Raw genomic sequence first — 17,552 nt, forward strand, 5'->3', positions numbered from 1 at the left:
CCAGATAGCAGATTGCTGCCATCAAAGAGATTGTAGCTGACGTCTGGTCAGAACAGAAATAAGAAAATCAGTTATGTTCAAACTATCAATTTGCATTGAAAAATTAAGCAATATCATTATATTTCAAAATCACTTTAAGCGCCCCCAAAAGTAAAAAAAAAACCAAAACAGTATCTACCTATTTAGACTTTCAGAGCTGTAAGAACTACATCATTTTTAAAATAGGCACCTATTTAATTTTTTAAATGCAGTTTTTATACTGATTGCTAGAAAGGGCAAAATCTGTTTTGGGAATGCCACTGAGTAAAGAGTGTACTCACTGCTTTCTGGGAGTTTGAAAAGGATTCTAGGACAGGATACATGCCCATTAATTTGTTTAGAATGCAATATCTGTTTAGATTGCAAGCCTTGAGCAAAAACAATCACAAAGAGAATCAGCTACATTTTTGAAAATTATTACAGACTCTACCTTTTTAAAAAGCTTTTATCAGTGAACAGCATTTCTTTCCTTCACCTCAAGGCTTTTTCCATTAAGAAATACCCTTTTCTAGTATAAAGTTACCCATTTCCAATACTTCCATTACCTCGCCTATTAGTGTGGTACTTGCTTCTCCTCTTTGACTGAACCTGAACTCAGAGTTGCATCCTTTTCCACATAGCTATATGATTTCCCTCCTGTGATGACTAGTACCACACATGCTATTTCTCTTAGATTTCAAGTTTCCAGTCTGAGGAATAATCAAAAGAAATCACAGTTCTGACATGATTTAGCATAAAGAGCTCAAAACTAGTTACAGTGCAACCCAGTTTATTTTTGCTCTCCTCTCTGCTATCACATCCAGATATCCAGCCTCATTTATTTTGTTGCTTCCATAATTTTGTTATTCATCACACTTTCTGGTAAGTTTTCCAGACTAAAGATAAACCCATATTAAACATTATTTGCTGCAAATACTAACAGCTTGAAATACACCACTGATGTATACAGCTTGTTCCATCATTCTAAGTGTGCCATAGATCAAGCTATCTACCTGTGATGGTGAGCATATTAAATCACTTGAAGTTCCATTTGCATGATCATCTTTCCAAACACTCTTGCAGTGGTGCTGACTCAAGCACTTTGAAAGGCTCACTCAAAATTACTGTTTAAAAAAAAAAGCGAACATTGTCTCACTGAGTATGCAGGAAATTAAATGTGTTAGCACTTATCCATTTCAAATTAGATTCAGCACATAACTGTCTAACGTGAGCGCACCTAGCTATAGTTTACATTTGTCTCTCCAGTAAGCTTTTTAATCAAAAGTAATTTAGTGTTAAGCATATCGAAAAACCTTTCATTAACCATCGATGGGACTTGATTTATTCATATGCTGTGCGACATATGTTGCTGATGCAGTCATCTACCACATCTCTAATTTTAAATAAGCCTTTCAGTTTTGGGTTGATATTTATGCAAAGGAGAGGTGTTCAGTCCTTGGATCTGAAGGTCCTCCTCTGGACCCACACCAGCCAGCTCCATGTCCTTCCTGTGCTGGGACCCCAGAGCTGAATGAGGGTTCCAGATGGGGTCTCGGCAGAGCAGAGCAGAGCAGAGCAGAGCAGAGCAGAGCAGAGGGACAGAATCGCCTCCCTGGCCCTGTTGTCCATGCTGCTTTGGATGCAACCCTGGAAACAACTGGATTTCTCGGCTGCAGACTCACAGTGATGGTTCATGCAGAGTTTCTCATCAACCAGCACCCCCAGATCCTTCTCCCAGGGCTCTCAAAACACTTGTCCTTGTTGAACTTCATGAGATTTGCACAGACCTTTCAAGGCTGTGAAGATCCCTTAGGATGCCATCCCTTCCCTCCAGCACCAGTAGACTGCACCGCACAGCTTGGTGTCTTCAGCAAAATTGCAGGAGCTGCACTCAATCCTACTGCCCATGTCACTGACAAAGATGGCAAACAGGTGTTATACACCGGCATTTCTTAGAGTTCCCAGGTTCTACTGCTTATCAGCTGTGCACTTTCTAAAAAGTCCCACTTAGATTCCTTGCATTTCAGTTACCCGCCCTTAGACTGAAAAAAAAAAAAAAAACAAAACCAAAACCAAAGAAATACCACGAACAATCAAAAAAACACAAAGAAATGGGAAAAAAACCAACTCAATCTCATTTTGCCTAGTTAGGTTTAAGTCCTTCAGAATACGTTTCTCAGACAGTAGGCCTGAAACCATACTACTGGGTTTCTACTGAGGTATGTAAGAATATTGTTTTAACTTCACTGAAGTAAAAATTTCAACTTCTGTGTATACAGCAAGAATCAGGAGGGGTCACTTTAGGTTTGCATGACCCAAAGAATGTCAGGAAATGAGAATAGTATTGCCAGTCTAATAGCAGTATGCAAATCACCTGTGTCACCAGTCAGACAGAAGCATGAATAAACAGGCATTTTCATTTGGTGGTTCAGATATCTGCACAAGACCACACATTACCTCACACATTTTTATTAACAAAAGATGCATTTTTGAAATATTTTTGAGAAAGTGCTGACCTTTTTCAGCAAATTGAAAATTAAGGTGTATCAATATACTACAAAATTCCTAGGTATTTTCTAAAGACAGACTATAATGAGGCAGGCCAGCCTCATTACAACAACAATATTGTGTGAAGTTTCCTACTTGACTAAAGTAATTAAAACAAATTCAACAATATTCCAGAATGAAATCTTCAATGCATTGCTTAGAACTCATGCATTAAGTTACATAGAAAGAAATATTTTGGATTTCCTCAGCAATGTGCATTTCTACAGAGCTGCCTTTATTGTAGGGAAATTATGTGATCATGTACAATGAGAACTGTTCAGACACTCTAGAGGTGAAAATTAGCAGGCTCTTGTCAATTTAGGAGACAAAGAGAGTAAAAGGAGAGACAAGCAGCCCACCAGCATTGAAAGTGCATGTCCCTATATTCTGCAGAACCCAATATAGGCAAACATCCATCTCCCAAAATAGTTGGATGATTGCTAAAATATATACCATTTCATGGCCTCATTTCCTCAGTACTGACCTTATGTCCTCCTCAAAAGTTAAAACTGATGAACAGAAATTCAATTTTTTCACTCTGTTTTTACCACCACCACCACCATGAAGGATGAAAACTTGCTTTTACATACTCTTGCTATGTGCCCATATCTCAGTCTGTTTATGCCAGTCTCTTTCCCTTTGGCAATATTTGAACTTTATGTTCAATTTCAGCCAAATAAGACAAAGGAGTCTCGAAGGGAGTTTCTTGGAAATAGGCTGGCAAGGAAAAGAGAGAGGCTGCATTAGCAACCCAAAGATGGAGAGGCTAAGGCATGCATTCTGACATTATTAATCACCTGAGATACCCCCAGAAAGAGAAACTTGGTGTTCCCCAGCAGCCTCTGAATATTCCAACTGCCAGCCAATATTAGATTGGAGCTCATACCTATTAGACCCCATAAGGCACAGTCATCCACTGGGAACCAGGTCTTAATAGCATTGTAGTTTCTGGAGGAACTGTTTTTCTCTCCCCCTCTTTCTCACAGTCCTGCTCCGTCTTCTTTCATTGTCTCACAAATGAGCTTCATTTTTTGTCTGTCTGTGATAAACTGTTTAAAAACTGCTAAAACAGCCTCCATTGGTATCACCCTGATTCCACGTTGCTTCTGTGGTGAAATGCAGCCTCCGAGCCCTTCTGCTCCCCATGTATTGCTGCACCCAGCCCCTGGGACCAACAGCCTCTGCTTATCCATTTCTTCATGCAAAGGAAGGCACTAGAGCCCAGCAGCAATAAAGAAGCAAGGACTACCTTCTGTGCAGGCTGAAAGGGAGTTTTCCCTGTCTTTCATCACCAGGGAAGTATTATCTGCCTACTTCTTTTGACAAGAGAACTTCCTCTCTGCTCACCTGTCTGCCCCACAAACACATTCCTATCTGAAAGGGACTGACTGGTCATTTACAATTTATGTGTATGATGCTCTCAAAAGCAATCTTCAATTAAGCTGAGCATAGAAAGTGGTACAAAGACAGGAACAATTAATTTGCAATGACTCCATCTCTAAAAAAGGTATTATTTGAATTATGAATGGTCATAATTATTTGTATTTTCTATACAGAGTCATCTATCTTAATAAAATAATACTCTATGATCAAGGATAAATTTTATTATATGGTATGTGTCAGGGAAAGAACAAATATATTTTACAAAGCAATTATATTTTTGCACATTAATCTAGCAACATTAAAACAATGACTTTAATTTAAGCAAAATAATCAAAACTATTTAATTAAATCGAGGTTTTGTCATATGGAACTTTTAAATATTTTATTCCACCAGCAAAATCTGCTGATGCGCATGGAAGATCTCTGTATCTAAAGCAAAAAGAAACAAATACTGGATACACATTGCCATCTTGTGGAGCCCTCCCTGACAGAGTGTGCTGCAGAAGCCTTTGCTTTACTCAAAGGTTTGCTTTATTCGAGAACCATTCTGTTCAAAGCTGGTCTGGATGTTTAACATAAAAAGAGTTTTCTAAGATGTATAAGCAGCAGATATTCTTATGTGCAGACTGCCCTGCCAGATAGAATGTTGCAGTTCAGGCCTGCTGAATCTCTGTTGGGATATCTTAGCTGGGAAGTAAGACAAAAAACCTTTCACTCTTAGAGCACTGCTTCAAATCAGAAGTAAAACAAATAAATACACTTGTCTCTTCCATTTTACAAGAAGTATATAACTGCTAAAGCGCTCTGTTTCACATTTAAGACCACGCTCAACAATCAGAGTGACTGAACATTTATTGTGTTCAGACAGGTGTAGCCTTTAGGGCTGGTTTGAAGAACAGTGGGACAAAGGGGAAAAATCTGAAGCTCTCCTACTTAAGAACTAGCAATTTGTAGACACAGACATACAATTTTGTCAGCTCAGCTAGTTTCCAAACATGAAATTTCTTTGAAAAAATGAGATATTTCGCAACAAGCTCAGATGAGTCAAGGAGCTCTTTCTGGAGTGATCAATCAAGATCAAATAAAGCAAGCCACAGAAATATGTGTCATATTACAGAGGAAATAAAAAACCTAGCCTTTCTGGATCTTGCTCCTTTGTGGCCTTTCATTTTCTTGGTCTGTTTATTCTCATTATTAAGAGCAATTTCCAGCTAGCTATTCCACTTCAATTTTAGTTTCTTTGGGGTTTTTTGTATACAGTCAACTCATAGATTAAGGAATTTTTTGTCCTCCTGATACAGTATTAAACAACTTCCAAACTGCAAACTCACAATTTCTTTTCTCCTGAGTCAACTAGTGTTAGCCCTAAAGCCTAAACTGTGAAGTAAAAAAGCCCAGTACACCCTCTAGCAATATTACTACTAAAATTATCAGTTGGGGCAGCTGATAGACCACAGCTGTGCCAAAGACAAGAACAGTGTGAGAGATTACAAGTTCTTCTGCACTTTTTTTTTTAAGAAGACTATCCTCACAGTGGTTTCATAATACTTAAATCAACAATTTGCTGAAAAGCAGATGAAAGCTGAACCCCCAAAACAATAAAGGTGATGGACAGCCTACTCTGTGGTCAACACAACTTAAGATGTGAAGTAGGATGAAAATCATCCCCACATGGAAGTGACACAAATGGATCTCTAGACAGTTAACATGGTTTGGCTGAGCAAGAAGATGTGGCTGCAATGTGAGAAGAAAGGAGCAAAATAAATCCACTACACCTCAAAATGTAGCTTTGGGGTAACTCAGTGATACTTTCAAGGTTAGGCCAAGATGAAGACACCCACTTTTTATCAGTGCAACACAGAGTATGCACTGCTCAACCTAGAGATTAAACAGATTAATTGGTGGTTGTGGCCTTTTTTGCAGACTACCACTGGTGAAATGGATAAAAACAGTCATTCTTTGCTGCAAGGTGATGTCATCAGAGGTGTCAGGAAGGCAGGTGTCAGGTGTGCACCAGTATACTGGTAAAAACAACAACATGAGTATCACTGTTCACTGAGCAGAAGGAACACAGATTTGGATTGACAAGAAGTTATACTTGAGCAATGGCTGTGAAGAAGAGTTTGCAGGCTACATTTAATACCACCTACAATCAATAAGTTCTTACTGAGTGTTTATTCAGTTGCTTTCACGTAAGTAGAAAGAAGAGGAACCATAAACAGAGATGCCAGAAGCACATGCTAATAGCTACCTGTACTTGACATATCAAGCATATCTAAATCACAGCAAACTTCAAGGCAAAACTTCACCCACCGATTGCAGTTCTGTACAGATCAACTACATCTTGCATTATATACTTCTATGATTTTAGTGCTGTACACTCCAATTTTTATTGAAGTGTTTTTGCTCAATTTTTTCCCCAAGGAGGAAGTCATATAATTGTTTTTTCCTAATATACCTTCTTTAAAATAATCATTGCTACTGAGCAGGATGGGCACAATGAAATTAGGAAAAAAATGTTCAGAATTCCAGTCACAGACTGGGCTGGCAGGTAGGATCAATCAACAACCTACATTATGAACTGAGCAATTTTGTTACCAGCATCATTGAAAGAATATATATACTGTCACATAATGTCAGTGATTCATAATGAAGTGTTATAAATGCCAATTCTTACAAACCATGGTGGTAAAGGTTAGAAAAATATGTTAGGTCATTTTCCCAGTATAAAGGTGATTCAATATATTCCCCTAATTCCAAAAGTTGTAACTTTTGTTAACAAAGAATACATCTTTGGCACATTCACAGCACACCTCTTGGAACCACCATACATTATGCTCATACAGTGAACTAGTTAACAATGACAGCTGGCACTAAAGTTTTATCCATAATTACAGCTAGTTCAGAAATGCTCTGATTCTATACACTATGGACTATGAAGTAAAGAATCTTACCTCATACATGTTTTACTAGTGTATTTTCTGCTGACAGTAGACATACAGGAACAAAGAAAAATAATTTATCCCAGTAACATTCTTGTACATTTCAGTTTCCTTTGAATACAGCTCAGTATAAAGTTAACCCTGAAACTTCCATAGCTACAAAAACAATTGTATTGATGCTATGTAACACAGACTAAGCAAATTAGGAAAAAACACCCAGAACCACATAACTCAGGATAAATAAAAACCAAAATTAGTTTATTATACTACTTGTCACATATCTGTACACAGTGGTATATCTTGTCACCTGAGAGCTAGTTTGATTTCTAGCACTCATCAAGGGTACGCAGCAGATTATAAAGAGTAAGAGGTGATCTTGTAGCATCTAAGACAAAGTACATTGCTACACAGCAGTACAAAACCTTTATCTAGAATCCAGCATTATAGCCAAGAAAATCTGAGAGTATCTAAGGCTTTGACCTGGAGGACAAGAAAAGGTCCTGAAGAGAGTAGGTGCTTGTAGAAGGTGGAGACCAGGAGGCTCTGCCAAAAGATCCTTTTTGAAAGCAGGAGAGGCTGGGATTCTTTTTTTTATCCCTCCCTTCCTTCCTTCCTTCCTTCCTTCCTTCCTTCCTTCCTTCCTTCCTTCCTTCCTTCCTTCCTTCCTTCCTTCCTTCCTTCCTTCCTTCCTTCCTTCCTTCCTTCCTTCCTTCCTTCCTTCCTTCCTTCCTTCCTTCCTTCCTTCCTTCCTTCCTTCCTTCCTTCCTTCCTTCCTTCCTTCCTTCCTTCCTTCCTTCCTTCCTTCCTTCCTTCCTTCCTTCCTTCCTTCCGCCACTTCCGCCACTTCCGCCACTTCCGCCACTTCCGCCACTTCCTTCCGCCACTTCCTTCCGCCACTTCCTTCCGCCACTTCCTTCCTTCCTTCCGCCACTTCCTTCCGCCACTTCCTTCCGCCACTTCCTTCCTTCCTTCCGCCACTTCCTTCCTTCCGCCACTTCCTTCCTTCCGCCACTTCCTTCCGCACTTCCTTCCTTCCTTCCGCCACTTCCTTCCTTCCGCCACTTCCTTCCGCCACTTCCTTCCGCCACTTCCTTCCGCCACTTCCTTCCGCCACTTCCTTCCTTCCTTCCGCCACTTCCTTCCTTCCTTCCTTCCTTCCTTCCTTCCTTCCTTCCTTCCTTCCTTCCTTCCTTCCTTCCTTCCTTCCTTCCTTCCTTCCTTCCTTCCTTCCTTCCTTCCTTCCTTCCTTCCTTCCTTCCTTCCTTCCTTCCTTCCTTCCTTCCTTCCTTCCTTCCTTCCTTCCTTCCTTCCTTCCTTCCTTCCTTCCTTCCTTCCTTCCTTCCTTCCTTCCTTCCTTCCTTCCTTCCTTCCTTCCTTCCTTCCTTCCTTCCTTCCTTCCTTCCGCCACTTCCTTCCGCCACTTCCTTCCGCCACTTCCTTCCGCCACTTCCTCCCTCCCTCCCTCCCTCCCTCCCTTCCTCCCTTCCTTCCCTTCCTTCCTTCCTTTCCTTTTTTTTTTTTTAATTTCTTCCTAATAAGAGTAACAGTTAAGTCTAAAAACAGAAAATTGAATTGAGACTGCAGGCCTGTCATATCATTAAACACAGACCATCAACCAATCACAGCAGCCAAAAAGAAGCAGTGGACCTCTGATCTGTCTTCCACAACACTGGTGTCAAGAGATTATCCCTGTTTTTAAAAGAATATAATTTATCCAGATTTTTAACATTATAACCAATGGCAGATTTGGCCCAGTTTGTTCAGTGGCTACCATATGCAAGGATGCACAGATGTGCAGTAAAGTTGAAAAAACATGTCCTGACTCTAAAAGGTGTGTACAATGAATATTAAACAATCCCCTGAAGTTCACAGTGCCACTTGGGAAGAATCACCATCACAATCCCTATTACACACTGTGCTTTGTGGAATGTTAATGACTATTTAAACTAATTCAGAGTGGATGTGTAAAGAGTCAGGGCAGTGACAGGGACACAGCACATTATAAGTACAAACTGTACTGTAGCTTTATATATTCATTTTCCTTCTTCTTTATTTCATGAAGACTTTTTCTTTTCAAATCTGAGAGAAAGGCTATTTTTCATAGCCTTGGAGGACAGAAAATGAGGTTTCCACGTCAAAATGGTAAAGCTATACCCATAGGCAAATTTTTATTTAGGAAAAAGGAAAAGCTGCCATGTACTAGAAAACATTTCAAAGGCTGGGGAGATCGGTTGAATCATAAGGGAAGGGGATAAGAAGCTTCATTAAAAGTGTGGTATATGGAAATTCCATGTAAGCCACAATGCTTTGTACCCTCATATTTGCATTCTAAATATATTTGCATCAGATTTCAGAGAATTATGGCACCAAAGTATTAGGAAGCTTTAGCTAGGCAATAGGAAGGAAAGTGATGTAAACATCCAATTGTTTACATAACTAGAAAGACTGCATTCTTAATGTACCTAGCTGCACTAGCATATATCACTTTTTTCTTCCAAATTTTGAAAAATACCCCAGTTAATACATCAATCAGAAGTAGAGTCTGAGGACTCCATTTTCTGGAGCTCGCTACAGCTTCCATTTATTAACTCAAAAGTGCATTATGGTCCTTTTCAGTTGTTTGAGGGTTTTGCTCTGACAGGTTTCTTGTGGCTTGAAAGAACCAGCATTCAGACAGTATTCATTTTAGGCTGTGGCAAACTAGAGTTAATGGATCTACTCCATCCTGGCTTTGTGCCCCTATTCTCTCAGAGGGCGCCTTCTCCAAATCACCACTCCACAAAACCCCAGTCTAAAATTAAGTCATTATTGGACAAATACATCTCCTGATAAATGCTTCCTTGAAAAGGCAGCCACAACCTAAATTTCTTTTTTTGTTGCAGCAGGCACTTGCACAAAACGTAACTGTGAATTCTCTACCAAGTGTATTGGAACAAAAACATATGCACCTGGCAACCTTGGTGTCAGAGTAAGTTCTGCTCTGTCTGAAGGAGAAGCAAGGGCTTCTAAGAAGTTGTAATACTTTTCCAACACAAACATGAGCACAAGATGTTAAGTCTAGGGACACAGCTAGATTGTAGATACTCTAAAATACCTGGGATTAGATATGGCTCTATTTTAATTTGAGACACACTAAATATAGCACACTATTTTTCTAGAGAGGAAGTTATTGCCTAGAAATGTGTCCACATTTCCATATTATATTCTCATCTTGGCATATCAGACACATTCCTTACTTTCTTTTTCATCCTTCCATACTCAAAGCAGCACAGCGGCAGGTAAATAGTCTGCAAAAAGAACTGTGCTTTTTCCTGCAAGGATATACTGAAACTGTTGCTGCTATGGCTTTTCAATATGTTCATGAAGAGGGAGGGATGGAGTGGACTGATCAGTACCTTGCTGAATGCATGTGCAAAGCTTAGAAACACTGTATCAGGGAAGGGAGGGAAGGGAGAGGAGGCAATCTAAATCCTTTTTGAAAATCAGGTTGTTACCTAGCTCTCCTTGATGTTTACTCAATTTATAACATTTTCTTCCCTAATCAAAATAATGGGGATTTTTGAGCAGATGTATAACCTACCTTTTTATTACCCTGTATAAATAATTTTAAAGCCAGAGAGCTTATTTTAAAGACTCATTCTTTCAAGCTGCAATTCTGGGAAAAAATTCTGAGCACAGGGAAAAAAACAGGAAAGGCTTGAGTTGCCTGCACACAACTCCTGCCAAATGTATTCCAGCAGGATTCTATTTTACCAGCAGGGCTTCATTATACAAGCACTTTAGCAAAAAAAAATTATGCAGCTAAAGGGCAAGATAAGGACTGTAGGAGTGGAGCGGGGGGGTCAAGAAAACCTAAAGAATGAAAAACAAGAAAGAAAGAAAAGTAAGAATAAAGAAGCAGAAGGGCCAGCCTTTTACTGAAGTCACATAACAAAAACAAGATTACACAATGTTAGCCATATGACTGCAATCTCAACACCTGCGCTGTGCTGGGCTACGCTTTCCTGACACCATGTGGTTCGTCTGTAGAGGTGCATTCTGTCGGTCCCCTGAGCAACCCTCAAAGGGCTGTTCAAAGGAAGTTGTATTTAAAGGTGTTTTTAAACCCAATGGTCCTCAGACAACACTCGGCTGGATTACACGTCCTAGGATGGTCTTTCATAAGAAAGCCACATTACAGCACCTAAACTTTATTTTCACTTCACCCCAGCCCTTTATATTTCAAATTAATTTTCTTTCATTCATAGTCAAAATAATGTTCAATTCATAAATCAGATGAAGTATTTTAAAAGATCCTATCCCATATGCACATTCTGTGAAATAAAACACCTACAATTTTAAAAGCTAATTCACAGCAACACAAAAGAGCCCCACACAAGTTAAACCCAAGCCTGACGTAAAAGACTTGATCCCTCCCATACTGCTATTAGAGAAGCTAGCCAGAAAACATACCAGCCAAGAAGAAATGCAAAACAAATGCCAGCATGATCATCATTTTGTTGAGACAATTTGTGTCCCAAATGTAATGATTATTGAGACCCAGATGTCTGCAGACTCTCTCAGCTGTAAAAAAACTACTCATATTAACTGTGATCAGCATTCAGGGGGAAAAAAAAAAATCCACTTTCCTTTTAAATGTTTATGTCTAATTAACAATTAAAATGAGTACAATTATGTTTATTTCTGCTTCATGTAATGCAGCCATCACCACAGTTTCCATGCATTTTCATAGGTCATTCAACAAATGCTTCACAATGGACCCTGAACTCCTTGTGTCTTCAGTGGACATTTAAACCAACCATGTTCAAATTCCCATTTTCTTGTGGATTTCTTTAATTTTTAACCTTTATATTAATATAATTCTATCAGCAGTAACACACACAGAAAAAGACACGCAAGCATTGCACAAGCACACAAGTTTAAATTCATTTTTACTTCATCCATTAGCTTATTCCAGTTAGGTGACTTCATCGAAAAACCTTTCTCATCTGCCCAGAGCTTTTTAACTACAGTATTTACATTTTGATCTTCCACATCAAGATGTAAAAAAAAAAAAATAAAAAAAATAATCATTTTGATTACAGGCTCTTGAATGGATACTAGAAGTCAAAAAAGAGACTATGTAGAATCATGTGTAGAATCATGGAAAATATAGCACCTTCTAGTAGTGTATTTGTTTATGAAAAGGAAATTACCGGTAGCATTTACAGCTGTAGATAAAGCTGGTGTCTGTCATCAGCTTCAAATATAAATCATTACAGCAGCTTTGTTCCAGTGATGATCAGCATTTCCTCATTCCTCATATTACTGTGTTGCTTTGCAATACTCATCTTTGGAAACTGAAGGCACTTCCTTTCTTCAAAGAAAGTCAGTATCATGAACACATCATTATCATATATAATTTCTGAATAGACTCACTTCCAATTTGATTTATTTTAATTTTTCTCCTCTGTTTTCCACTGCTATGTCCAGTGGACACTCTAGCATCTCCAAGGAGGAGCCATTTCCAAAGAGACATCTACTAACAAACAAAAAGTGCAACTAATTTCTATTACAGTTTTAAGTATTTCATAGATATCAAGTAACAAGACACAACTACAGAATAAATAAAACAAATCAGATTTTACTATTTAGGTAGGACCTGAAAGACCCTGGGATGTCTTTGGAATCCACTCAGTAAAAAAGTCTTGCAGGGGCACAACATGCTATGCCAAGATACAGTTCCCAGATGGTTTTGGGCACAAATATGGGGGTTACTGTACCCAGAGGCCACAAGGGTGTCCTGCAGGGAGGAATTCACCAGTTGTGCTATATAGTTATAGCTGTTTCCAGCTGGCTCTGCAACCATTGTGCATCCCATGTCCCACACGAAAATTTCAACCAACCACATGATGCCTCTGTTCAGACATATTTAGAAAATGTGACAGCTGCCAGGACAGGATGAACAGAGAAGACATATGATGGGGATCTTTTTGATGGCAAGGATGGAGATGTGCTCTTCAGAGGTTTTCCATATGCGGGGGAGGTGCTCTGAAAGGACTGCAGCCCACAGTGAGGGTGAAGTGACTGTGGTCCACTAGTGATACACACTAGAGTAGGGACACGCCTGAAAAGCTACGGGCCAAAGATGATCACTACGAGCAGTGAGACATTTCCAAAGGGACTGACTCACAGAGAACATATGCCAGGGCAGAAACTTCCCAAAGAGATGGTTACATGGGTATAAACCACATTGGGGCAGAGGAAAACAAGGAGAAAAGATTGGCAGAAAGAAAACATTAGGTACAAAACCCCAGCTCCAGCTCTCCATATTGTGACTGTTTTGCTGATGAATGGTCTGTGAATGGAATCTCCCCAGCTCAAGATAATCTTACAAGAGATCATGTGAGGGGTACATGAAAGGTACATGAAAATCACCCCCCCTCCCAGCTCCTTCTGCACACTCAGAGATAATGGGTTTGTGTCAGGTCTAGAATTAAGAGTTTCACAAATACTTGTTTCCTCCAAGTACTCCAATCTTCTGTCAAACTATTAAATCTGAAAGTTTATTGTGCATAAAATATATGTTGTATGATTTCTTCTTTTTAAGGTAACAAGCAACTGTCAAACAGCACTTGTTTTTAAGTTAGATAGCAGGCATTAACACTAATGACTTCACAGGTAGTATTCTTACCTCTAAGATGTAGTATTAAATAATATGCCAGCATGGTGTCAGGCTGAATTACTGGCTTCACAGTCTTTTAGATGCAGTATTAAACTTATATCTGAAGTATTTATGGTCCTCAGAGAACTCCACTGCACTGTGAACAAGGTTTTCCCTGGAGCTCTGACTAAATCACATTCTTGCAATTGCATTCTGTCAAACTAAATTTTTCACAGCATTTTTGTTTAAATACCCCACACTCCTTTGCCTCTTGTCTTCAACTGCTGTGCAATAGTTGTGCACTGTTTTCGAACCCTACATGTCAAGAAGTGCTCGACAAGGTCATGCCACAGCTTCAATGAGAAAAGAGCTTTTATTTCACTCAGACTTGAGAAGAGTGGTACAACTGCATTTCCCCCTAGAAGTACAAGTCATGCATTGTTAATTTGAAGTGGGACAGGCTAGACATTGCAGCATTTACAGAAAGCATTAAGAAGTGGTAGCCAGTAGTAGCTTCTGTATTGCCAGTTTTAAGTAAATGTTGCTTTTGATGCAGAATCTTTTCAAAGGTGATTCTGCAAAGGTCACACTGATGACTCATTCTGAGCACAATTTGGATTTTTACATTCATGGTCATTATTTTCAAGCTTCTACTTGTTACAGAAGTAGAACCAGCAACTTTCTAGTGAAAGCTTGTTATTCCAGGTTGACACATTGCTGAAGTAGTCAAGAGACCTTGTAACAGAGACTTCTGCTCTCATGACACACTATTTTCCCATGCCCTCCTTTTTTTATAAGTCTTCCAGTGCAAGTATTGTGGCATGCTATGCTTAAAATAAAACCACTGTTCTGACCCCACAAGTGCCTCAAAAATGCACAGAAGCAGACAGTGCATCCAGGAAAATGGAATTTTCATACCCACGGCAGACCGCTCTTCCACTTTATGTGTGACATCTCTTTCTAAGAACCTGAGGAAGGCATAAAATCTTTCTTGGATCACATAAATTATTTAAATTTGTGTGTAAAACTGCAGACATACTGGATCACCCTCTTTGTGTAAAGACTGGTGCATCCACCATTCAGCACACCAGCTGTTGACTCCCTGCTCCTAATGATCTTTTTCTCTGGAACCAGAATCCAGTAAATAACTTGTTTTAGAGAATAGTCACCAGTTTCCTTCAAAGGAAGCAGAATTCTTAGGCAAATTTCAAACTAGATAAAAATTTTATCTAAGTGACATCAGAGATGACAACAAAGATACTTCAAGGTATTTTTATGACACGAAATTCCCAAAAAAAGCTACGAGCATGTACCACTGAAGACTTCTCACAGCTTGTCCACAATATAAGTTACAGGCATTCTGAACATCTTCATGTTTTTACATGTCTTTTCCTAGAGAATCATTCTTTATTCTGATTTAGTCTCATTATTTGCAAGTTATTTCAGATAAGCAGAGTTCAAATAAGCACGACCACAAGTGGAGTTACTCAGCAATAGCTACAGAAATTAAATTTACATCTACTTTAGTCAGAATTAACTTTCAAGTGTGAATAATCTCCTTATAACATTGTCAGAAACAGAGGCTGAATTACAATGACCTGTTTAGAATACAGCTACACAGATATAGAAGGAAAAATAACTAAAAGGTATGATTTTCAACAGTACTTTATCAAAGCTTTTATGCAAAAGTCACTGCCACAAGACACAGAGGAGAGGCCACAGAAGCAGCATTCCAAAACAGATACACACACACCTGCAAAATGTATCATGGAGAAAAGAATAATTATACATGTATTTTCAAGTGGACCATACCTCCTGAAGTCATTTTCAGAGTAAGATAAGTATGTCCACAGACCAAGACAATCAAAATTTATTTTACAAATTTGTTTAACCAAATACATATAAACAATCCCTGCCTCAACTCACCTGCTTTAGCAATTAGCAGTCCACTAAGCCATAGGAAGGAATAAGAATTCTTCAATTCTTCAATAAATTCTTGTCTGTCATATGGGCTTTTCATTTAAGAAAAGCAACAGAGCAATTACTACTCAGAAAGGGACACACAAATTACATTAGTAAGAAGAGATTCCTGCTGGTACAGCAATTCCAGACACAGTTGTGTTGATCCCGTTCCGACTGTAAGCGAGGTATTTTCTCCCTTCTGCTATTTTCAAACAACAACTATTACTTCTTTAAAGGATTTCCCTTCATAGAATTAATGATAGGAGCAACATAGAAACACATATGTTTTGCAGATTGATTGTTATGATACCTAGCTAATTTATTTGTATGGTCAAACTGATACTGAAAGCACTAGGGTTCTATGTCAATACATTGGAAACTATAGCAGGGCCACGGCTTGAATGCTGAAGTGCTGTAAGAGTTTTTAAACAGGGGATGCTGGTCATGCTCTGAAGAGAGCACAAGTCAATTCAGTTTGAAATAAAACCTGACTCATGTCATTCAGTCATAGTATGACTCATGTCATACTATGCAGAAATGTCATTACACAGTAGCTGCATTTAACAAATGATTGATGCATAAACATGAGCACCAAGAAAACAAAGTTGCAAACATTTTACAGAGGAACAATGAGGAAAATAAAACATAGAGCTTAGAGGGAATTTTCATTCCTTTTCCATTATTTTCCTCTTCTTTTTTTTTTTTAACAGATTTTGGTTTTGTGCACTTTATTCTTCAACTTTTACATGTGAAATGTTGCAGACAGAAGGATAGTGCACATTCTAACTTACAATATGAAAGATGAGAGTGTAATGAAACAACACTATATAAATTTGAATTCATTTGAATGGCCTTTCACCAATATGCAAAGAAAGATAACACTTGTTTTACATTTACAGACATTCTAGTTAAAGATTTTGTGGTTTAGCTGATATATTAATATATGTTAATTTATGGTTGTCTCTAACTGAAGAATATTTAATGTATCTATATTCACCTTTTTATTCTGATCTTCACTTAAACTGCTAGCTTTGTGCATAAACAAATGACTGCACTGGAAATATATTAAAAAGATAATTGAAAATAGCAATTGAAAAAGAATAAATAGCTTCATTAAGAAAGAAAAATCTGAAGCAGACTGACATCTTTGCTGAAGTAAGTAACATAATTAAGGTGCAAACAACAGAAGGAAAAACAGCTTTCTTGTTTAAACAGTGAAGGGGCTGTATTTTTGAGCCTTAAGCCAACAATCATGTCTTAAAGCACCAAGTGCAGGATTCACACCAGGATCCACATGAACTCCAGATCTAAAAGGTTTTCAGGGCTAGGCCCTCCACCTCAGATCTGGCAAGAATTTTACTGGCTGTAGTAGAAGCTTTTATTGTTAACCAACCAAACACATTATTTCCACTGGAGAAGATTTTAAAGGCACTCCTAGGAGAGCCAGCTGGAAAGCTGTAATGTCTAAAGCTTCTGATGAAGGGTTCACATGTCCATTTTATCTTTGAACTCCTTTTCTTATTTAAATAATTTCTTAAGGAAATACTCACCAAATTAAAACTGCAGCTTACTTCATCAGAATTTGGCACATATATCACCTCAGTCAGCCAATATTAAGAGAGTCAACACTTTTCAGCCATTTTGACAGGCAGGAGAGTGGACATGGGTCATGGATTTGTAATCCTTAGGATACAAGCAGTCAGACAAGCTTGTGAAAAAATCAAACTTATTTTTTATTTTTTATTTAATTTTATAATTTTTATAATTTATTTAATTTTATTTTTTATTTTCTCCTTATGAGAACTGGCCTGGGTTTCTAATTGATCCCTCTAGCAAAGAGGCTCAAGAGATATGTCTGATGCTAAAGTGATGCTACTCTTAATTATATACCAAGAAATAAATGAGATCTGTTTCAAGTGTGTGCTATAATTAGCACAAGCTATTAGCCTCCAGCAAAAATATTATACCATCCACTGGTCTCAGGAAGGGAATTCCTAACTGTAGCTAAATACCAATGTTGTCATAAATAAAAACGCCATTTGAACTGAATCTACTGC

This window comes from Poecile atricapillus, chromosome Z, assembly GCF_030490865.1.
Source record: "Poecile atricapillus isolate bPoeAtr1 chromosome Z, bPoeAtr1.hap1, whole genome shotgun sequence".
Lineage (NCBI taxonomy): Eukaryota > Metazoa > Chordata > Aves > Passeriformes > Paridae > Poecile > Poecile atricapillus.